This window comes from Phragmites australis, chromosome 2 (genome assembly GCF_958298935.1).
Source record: "Phragmites australis chromosome 2, lpPhrAust1.1, whole genome shotgun sequence".
NCBI lineage: Eukaryota > Viridiplantae > Streptophyta > Magnoliopsida > Poales > Poaceae > Phragmites > Phragmites australis.
Window position 1 is genome coordinate 48,044,021 of NC_084922.1, and position 9,907 is coordinate 48,053,927.

The window sequence follows — 9,907 nt, forward strand, 5'->3', positions numbered from 1 at the left end:
TCTCTTGCCGCCGTCGCCGCTCACCCGAGCACCGCCGCCGCGCTCTGCTCCCCGCTCGGCCGCGTCAAGCATACGTGCCGTCCCGACCGCTGCCGCCATGCCACTGCTCCGCCTGCGCGCAGCCGTTAGCCCGCGCTGCCGCTCGCTAGCGCGCCGTTCCCGGCCACGTCTCGCCACCCCGACCGCTCTCTCCCCTAGTACGCTCCCCTCCGGCCACCTCCATCCCTTCTGGCCATCACCCTCTCCTCATTCGGTCTCCCTCTCTCTCTGCACCGCACCCACGGGCCAAAAAGCCGGTCGGCCCTATCCTTTAGGCCCTTGCCCTTTCACCGCCACATGGGCCCTACTATCTGATCCAGCAGCATGATCCATGGTGGACCACAGACCCGCGTCTAACTCTGATCCACCGAGTCCACCACAAGTACATACCAAATCCACCAACCTGGTCCACCATGCACCCTCACAAATTATAACACCTAATTTTCACTTTTTATAAAATAATAATAATTTGAATTTTTTTTAGAATTAGGTGTTCTTCCTTATCTCGAAACCTTAGGGAAAAAATTATTTTTTAAGTTAAGTAATTAATGTAGGTTATATTAAAGTATGTTCCATTCATGCTGGAATAGATGCATTAGGGATTTTATTGTGTGAAAAAAAGTTTTTAAAACCTCGAGGCGTGTCATTTGAAGTTTGGAAAAAAATTGAAAATATTTCATAAAAAGAAAATATATTTTCTCTTACATGGGTTGATTTCCCTTTTTCTTACTCCTTATTCTCTCTTTCTCCCGAGCAGCCCATCCTTCCTTTATCCCGGGTCGAGCCCGTGCTCCCTCCTTCATTCACCCTGCCCCCGCTTGGGCCAACCAAAGGCTAGGCCCAGCTGTCGTTCCTTGCCACCCTTTGTTGGCCCCGGGCGAGAAGCCACCTCCTTCTCCCTCTGTCTCATGGGGCCCACGCCATCTTCCTCCTCTGACCCGTGCCACACTGCTCGAGTCCGAGTCGATCACTCCAGCTGCCACTACCTCTCCTCGAGCCAGTATCCTTACCGAACTCCGCCCTTATCCGAACGCTTGCGCTCATCCCTGCCTATATAAAGGTCCGCACCCCCCTCTCTTTTCCATCTATTTTCGCCCTACACCGAGCCGCCGTCGCCATCTCCAATGTCGAGCTCAGCAAGCTCGCGTCGTCACCACTTCGTAGTCGCTCCGTCCTCACTGATCGGCTCTCTGACTTCACAAGCTTGGGAGTAAGCTCATCAACCCCTCCTTGTCTCCCACCGACCGCCGGAAGACCTCCTTCGCCGCTCACCAACCTCCTCCGTCGCCCTACGTCGTCGCCAAGCCTTGGTGAGTCTCCCCATCATCCAAATCCGCCTTAAATGAGTTCGTCATGTGCCCCCCTCTCTGCTCCGCTGCTCACCATCATGATCCGTGCCCGGCGACGTGTTTTTATCAAGCTCCAGCAAAGTTCCGTCATGCCTGAGTGGCCACAACCGCTTAGGTCTTTGCCGTCGATTGGTGAACCTCGCTCATTTTCTCCTGTCCGTCTAATCTATCATGGATGGCCTAGATTAGAAACAAAATACCCCTTCTCTAACCCAATTCTGTGATGACATGTGGTCATTTTAATCCAGTTAGCCACCAGAGCAACGTCATCGCCCTCATTAGCCAATCACATCAGCAGTATCTACCTATGTGTCACACCACATTAGCAGCTTTTATCCAGTCAGCCTTTTGGATTTATTTTAATTTGAGAAAAATGGTAATTTTGAAAATAAGTACATGAACTTTTCTGTATTTAATAAAAAGCCCCCATCTTTTTATAGTTTAACCCCTAAACTTTTATTTATTTCCAAATAAGTCCCTTTGTTTTTACAAAAAGATCCTTGTTCTTTCCGTTTTATTCAAAAGAAGTCCTTTTCCTTTTCACATTCAACCCTGAACTTATTTTCAGCGTAACTTTCTCGAATTAACTCTGATTTAGACGATTCTAGCGCTCACGTGTTCATAGCAATGTGTACAATCTTTTAGTAACTTTTTCATAGATATTAGCTATTGATCGATGTACTTTCTTAGTTAGTTTAGTTGTATGCTTTTTCGGTGTGTTTCGAGACCAGACGAAGAGTAGTTCGAGAATCTCCAGGACCAACTCTTTTAAGAGTCTGAGCAGCAAGTTAGAAGAGGCAAGTGCCCTTGAATATTTTGATCCTAGTTTTTTAAATACGTTCTTTATCTCAAACATGCATTCTGTTAATTATGAATCCTATTTACGTATAGTACATCGTTCCATATATTCTTTGTTGCCTTGTTGTTAGTAATAGTTTTGTTAGGTAGCTTATGCTCAACTTTGCATAAGAGTATGAATGGGTAGTCAGTTGAACATGACTAATAAACTATGCAACTATGAGGTTGGAAATCTGGTAATGGTATAGCAACATGGAACCTTAGGCCTTGAGCAAAGTAGTGTTGATGATGATGATGGTTATGTTGTTGGATTAGTGTTGGCTCAAGTGACATAAGTAAGGCTTGGTCTATTAATTAGTGGATTCCAGTTTTGTGCGTGCCAAATAGTAAGAGTGGATGTGTGAGGACGGTTAAGGCTAGAATCATTTGGTTAGTGGTATGAGATGTGTAATGAAAGAGAAAGGTAAAAACTTGTAGGAAACTACAAAACACAAAAGGGGGCTTCTAGGTGGCGTAAAAATCACTTTGATGATAGTTAAACCTAGCGGGCGTGCATATACTGGAAAAAACTTTGTAACGGTCTTGTAGTGACTTTTCGGGCGGCACACAACTGGCATGTGTTAAGTGTTTCATGGGCATGGTAACAAGAAAAATCATGACTTACGAGGAAAACTGAACAACCTTTGCAGAGTGTAAAATCTGATATATCAACCTGGCTCATAGTTATGAGAGACTTGGATCCTCACATGATTAGTTGGTTTGGTTTGGTTTGACTGGTTTGGGAACCTGATGTGGGATTCAGGTGGTTGGGAAATATGCATAGATGTTTTTAGGAGTTGAAAGTCTAGTGATGAATCACATAGTTAAATATGATGCTTTTATAACTCTACGATATCATAGTTGGCGTTTATATAAATTTAACATGTTACAACTTGTTCCTATATTTAAACTTGTATGTCATTTATTTCTCACACTTACGAAGTACTATATGTACTCACATTTGCTATTTTCATCCAAATGTCCATCAAACACTGCTTAGACAATAAAAAATAATCAAACTACTTCATTGATGTAGATGAAGACTTTTTGGCTGATGGATCCCTGTTTAATTGACTATGAAAGATGGAAGCTTTGTTGTATTTTGCTAGTGTGCTTTAGTTAAAGATTTTGAGGTTTTATATATATTTTTTGAAGAAGAAACAACATCTAGTTTTAAACAATAACCGTTTGATCAACCAAGTATAAAAGACAAATAATGAGATATTATATATATTATATATATATATATATTTTAAGAAGAAACAACATTTAATTTTACACGATAACCATTTGATCAACTTATATATATAATAAAGATACTACAGATCTACATAATTAATAAATTATATAGAAGTATAAATATAGATGAGAGCATGCAACTGCTAGCTTACGCATAGCTTTTCAATATACATATATCCCGGTGCGGTGTCACACCGTATTACAGTACAGTACATTGCACAACAATACAATTTAGAATTCAGATAGACTGATTACTCACAGCTGTTCTTACTTGTTGCGCACCGCGCACTACTACTTTATTCTAGTTTCGTCCCTGAAGGAGACCACTCAATCGATTAATAAAGCAAACACTAGTAATCCTGGCTTCGTACGTACGTGCCAGTTATATGTGTGGTACGTTCGGATGCGGCCAGCAATCCATCGGTGCGTCGAGAAGTCCTTGGAGATGAGCGCGCGCCTGGGCTTGGGCACCGGGTTGGGCGAGGTCTTGATGGGGTAGGACGCCTCCATGGCGATGCCGCAGAGGCCGCCGTCGCCGGCGCCGCGCTGCATCCGGATGTACCCGCCCTCGCCCCACGCGAGGCCCCACGAGTTCTTGACGATCCAATACGCCGTCCCGTTGTCGCTCACGCCGTACCCGACCGCCGCCACGCCGTGGTCCAGGTCCGTCCCGCAGTCGCCCGTGAACACGCCCTCCGAGTAGAACTGGAACGCCTGCCCACCCGCGTCGATGGCCACGGACACCGGCTGGTTCGCCACCGCCTTGGCCAGCGCCTCCTCGCTGTTCTCCGGCACCATCTGGTGCCCGTCGATCACCACCGCCGCCGCGCGCCGAGCCTTGACGTTGTCGCACGTGCCGTTGACCGCGCGGTACGGATACGCCGCCTCGGTGGTGACGCCGCGCGGCCTTGATGAACTCGAAGGCGTTCTCCATGAGCCCGCCCTGGCACCCACTCTCCGCCGTGTCGCAGTCGATTAGCTCCTGCTCCGACAAGGAGACCAGCGTTCCCGTCCGGATCGCGTTGATGCCCTCCACGGCCACCACCGCGGAGAAAGCCCAGCAGCTGCCGCACTTGCCCTGGTCCTTGACGGCGGTGACCGCACCCTTCTGGCGCCAGTCCACGGACCGCGGCAGGTCACCGACGCCCTCGTACATGAACCCCGGCACGGCCGGCGCCGGGGGGCCCTCCTGGCGGAGGTCGTTGATGCGGGAGCTTGCGAACGTGGCGCGGAACTCCTCCCGGCCCATGTCGCCGAAGCGGTTCAGGCGGAGGCGGTAGGGGCGGTCGCCGCGCTTGTTGTGCGCGTGGATGAAGCGCACGTTGTCCTTGAAGGTGCCGAACCGGCGGCCCTTCTCACCGTGGTGCCGATGCACCCGGTGGTGCACCTGCCACCGCTCGTACAGGTCCCACAGAGCCTCCTCTGATGCCAAGTCCCGCTCGTCGAACGGGATGGCCCGGCACAGCTCCACGGCCGCCATGGACGACACCACCACCACCAGGGCCACCAGAAGAAGTTGCCTAGCGAGCTGCGCCATCGTGCAAGTGCAAGCTGGCACCAATGCGTGTTACTACGACCTGTAGTGGTGATTCCCTTGCGAAGTGGGGTGCTCGAGCAAGATCACTCGACTTGGGAGTGTGAGCTGATGAGTTGGGGAGGACAAGGTAGGATGCGTATTTATAGCGTGGAGTGGCGAGAGGAGCTTTACCTTTGCGGTGGCAAAGATTTGATTTGAATTGATGGCGGTAACAGAAAGTAGGGGTAGATGGTGTCAGAATCTGCTCGGGAGTTGGGATCAGTGGCTGCGGCAGCAAGTTGCATGCTTCTGCTGGGCGCTTGGGCTGGCCATTGGGGCGTCGAAGATTCAGACCATTTTTTATTTATATATTTTTATTTTCAAAATTTGGGAATATATACAATTGTTTTCAAAATTTGGAAATATATAAACTGGCGACATGTTTAAAAACCATAAAAATATCATGTTTTAATGCTCTTAAAATTCAAAACACTATCGCAATAATCAAGAAAAAATTCTGAAAAAAATTGTTGTGCAGAGGATGCTATCATCTAGCTCTTCAAAAAATTTCAGAAAAATTAAGATGAGAAAAAAAGATAAATATCATGGATGCTGAAATTTGTATTTTTTATTTCTTATTGTACCAATAATTGGTTGAGTTAAAAAAAATTGTAGTGCTATGCACTACAAAAAAAAATTTAGAATTTTTTCATGACTATTTCAATAGTGTTTTGAATTTTGAGTTTAAACTCGTGTTTCATCCATTGGGTGATAAGTTTATAAATAAAAATTGTTGTGTTCCAATGCTCATAAAAGTAAAAACACTATCAAAATAGCCATGAAAAATTCTAAAAAAAAATTATGGTGTAGATGATGCTATAATCTTAGAGGTCCAAAATATTTCAACTCAATCAATTACTTGTATACTGAGAAACAAAAAAAAACAAATGTCAGCATCCTTGAATTTTCTCCTTTTTTAAATTCTCATCTTACAGGCTATATTGTTGTCTGATTTTTTTTAGAGCTAAATGATAGCATTCTCTACACAACATTTTTTTAGAATTTTTCATGATATTTCGATAATGTTTTGAATTTTAAGAGTATTGGAATGCAATATTTTTATGTTTTGTAAACCTATCACCCATTAGTATAGATTGTAAATTGAAAAACCAACACATATATTTGTAAATTTCAAAAATAAAAATATAGAAATAAAAAAATTCCAGTTCATTCGCGTCTACATGGGACTATGGGAGGATCGTTCTGGTTCCTGGTGTGGTAGCCGGCCTGATCCATAGGTGTGCAATTTTATGGATGCTACATATTAGCCATGGTTAATGGCTGGCTGTGATGGCGGTCGAGAAGATCAAGTGAGGTGTTAATGGCAGCTGCGGAGGCCGAGGCGGTATTAACTTGATCGCGACAGCTATCTTGTTCGTCATGGTCTCTTCAAAATTTTCAGGAGCCTTCAAATAAGGAAAAATGATCTTGCCATGAGACAAGAGAACGGAGGATGCGATGAATCTGTACATAACATATTCGTGAAAAAGTTTACGTTTTTGCTGATTGTGCGGTGCTACCAACGACCAAGATTAACAAGAAAGCTTCGAGAATCAGGAGATTCAGGAGTACTGAAAGGGAAACGAACTTGTTAATCGCCGCTTTACCAATCACTATCAGTTTCAGGGGTTGGTCAGCAGAGGGTTCTCCTGCGGATCCCCAGCATGACGCTGATGCAGCTGGCGGGCTATTTTAGTTACAATCTCAAGCATGATAGCACCAACACAACGTAACATCCCCAAGCTGGCAGCCCAACAGCACAAACAGATCTACGATAGCAAAGGAACCCGCGCCAACATCAATATAAGGCCAGAGGCTTAGTACACGAATTCAGCTAGGAAAACAATGATGAGGTTGACTTTGTAAGCTTATTATGCGATCTTAAGATTAATCCTCGAAAATCCAAATCGAACTCCGCCAAGAAAAAAAGTCACACAAACCGGCCTGCAGTTAAGAGCCAAAAATCCAAAAAAACTAACAAATGTCAAATGAAAGAGAAGTGACTTAGCTAAATTTTGGTTCATCAATGAAAGTGCTAGTGACTATTGTTTGGACTTCATCGTCTGGCTAGAAACGAAAAAAAAGAGGCAGAAGCTAGGCTCTTAAACTGCTTATCTAACGGTTTGAACCTAAATTGGCATTGCCTCCCCCATGGCTGGTCGGGTGGAACCCTATTTGGGATAAACACAACCTCTTTTGATATCGTCGAAATCTTGGATGGGGAATTTTCTATGAAATGACATCTCCAAAACAAGTAAGATGTGTTCGTTTGGGCGCTTATAGCGGTATACGGTCTAGCCCAAGCAGAACATAAAGTCAGTTTCTTAGAAGAGTTGGTTAATTTATGCCATGATAACTCAGACCTGGTTTTGATTGGTGGGGACTTCAACATCTTAAGGTTCAGTCAAGAGAAAAATAATGACAGGATCATGAATTGATGGCCTTTTTTGTTCAACGCAGTCATTAACAACTTGAACTAAAGAGAGATCGAGTTTTTAGGGAGAAGATATACCTAGTCAACAACCTCAACAATCCCACCTTTAAAAAAATTGATCGGATCCTAACGACTACAGAGTGGAAATTAAAATACCGGCTGATAGCCGTCCAAGCCCTCGAGCATACTATACTTTCTGACCACACTCCTATCATGGTAGATACCGGAGATTTGACTACAAGTGGAGGTCAAAGAACTTTCAAGTTCGAGCTAGGTTGGCTTGCTTGTGAGGGGCTTACTGACCGGATTAAGGAATTATGGAACCGATCGTCTGGGGGACAAAATTCCGCACAAAGGTGGGAAAAAAAACAAAGCTTACTAAGGCGGCACCTTAAAGATGGCCCGCTCACACTAGTGTGTCATATACCAAAAGAAAGATGTCTTAGCGATAATTGACAAACTTGACAAAAAGTCAGAGCTTCGATGTCTAGCAGATAGTGAGATTACTATAAAGAACCAATCAAATGTGCCAACGTCAATGATATCCTCCAAAGAGACAATAATACTCGCTATTTTCACATGATCGCAAATGACAAACATAGGAAACAACACATCTTCTACTTAGATCAAGAAGATGAAAAAATTGAGGGTCAACCCAACTTAAAATTATACATAACTAAATATTATAAGGAGTTATTTGGACCACATGTGAATAGTCATTTTTTCATGACAGAGTCAACGGATAGATGACATACTCAGGTGACGGATGCTGAAAACAAAATTCTTACAACCCCTTTCTTTGAAAAGGAAGTAAGGAATGGAATATTCCAAATAGAAAGAAATAAAGCTCTGGACCCAGATGGCTTCCCGGTTGAGTTCTACCAGATAATTTGGGATATCATCAATATTGGTCTGATGGAAATGTTCCATAAATGTATTATAGGAATCTACCGATATATAGCCTAAATTTTGGAGTAATTACGCTCCTACCAAAAACAAAAGAATCTTGTCGCATCTAGCAGTTTAGACCTATCTGCCTGCTAAATGTCAAGTTTAAAGTTTTTACAAAGATGCTCACCAACCGTTTAAATAGTGTAAATAGTGTTACAGACAACATAATTCATCGCACACAAATGGCATTCATGAGTGAAAGAAATATCCTCGAAGGGGTGATCATTTTACTTGAGACATAACATGAACTCCATCGAAAAAAGATGAGCGGTGTAATCCTCAAAATTGACTTTGAGAAGGCATGCGACAAAGTAAATAGTCATTCCTGTTACACTCCCTATGGATGAAAGGTTTCTCACATAAATGGTGCCAATGGATAAAAAACATTATTTCCGAGGATAGCGTGGTAGTAAAAGTCAATGAAGAGATTGGTCATTACTTCCAAACAAAGAAAGGTCTACATCAAAGCAACCCGCTCTCTTTGATTCTGGTAAACATTATCATAGATATGTTAGCAGTTCTGATTGAGAGAGCCAAAAATGTATGACAAGTTGAAGAAGTGGTACCTCATTTGGTAGAAAGTGGGCTATCAATCCTTCAGTATGCCGATGATACAATATTATTTATGGAGTATGACCTAGAAAAGGCCAAGAACATGAAGCTTTTACTTTGTGCTTTCGAGCTGCTTTTAGGTTAAAACTTTTATAAAAATAATAGGTTTTACTTTGGGGCGGTGCAAGACAAGGCTGATCAATATGTTGATGTTTTCGGACGTGCAATGGGTGAGCTACCCCTACGGTATCTAGGAATCTCAATTCACATCGAAAACTAAGAAACTCAGGCTAGAAGGGAGTAGAGGAACAAATTGAAAAAAAAAACTAAGCAGTTGAAAGACCAAGTACTTATCTACGGGCGGCATATTGATACTACTATACTCAAATCTTAGTTATCTATCCACATATATGATGTCTTTCTTTCAAATACCATGCAAGGTTCTTAAAAAAGATCGATTATTTTTTTTATCAAGATTCTATTAGCAAAGCGATAGTAAAAAGAAAAAATAAATACCACTTGACAAAATGAAAGTCCTATGTAAACCCAAAGACATAGATGGATTAGGGATAAAGGACCTTTGACATCCAAAATATCTCTCTCTTATGTAAGTAATTGTACAAGTTACTAACTGAGGATTGGACATATCAAGAATTTCTTCCAAACAAATACATAGGGACAAAACCTCTTTCTTAAGTTGAAGGAAAACCAGATGACTTACACTTCTGAGCCAAACTTATGAAAATGAAAAGTATCATATTTCGATATGATACTTTTAACATAAAAGGACAGATCTGAAATTACATTTTAGGAGCACACTTGGTTATGAAACTCTCCTCTGAGACTCCAATATCCTTCCTTATATAACATAGTGCGAAAGAAACAAGACTCGGTAACTAAGGCGATAAACTCATTCCCTGCAAATGTTTC

At 42.9% G+C, this 9,907-nt stretch overlaps 1 pseudogene; it reads right to left on the bottom strand.

The window, feature by feature from the left end:
• Positions 1 to 3,791: 3,791 nt before the first annotated feature.
• On the bottom strand, positions 3,792 to 5,001 carry LOC133908293 (cysteine endopeptidase Rep1-like; annotated as a pseudogene).
• Between the last annotated feature and the right edge of the window lie 4,906 nt (positions 5,002 to 9,907).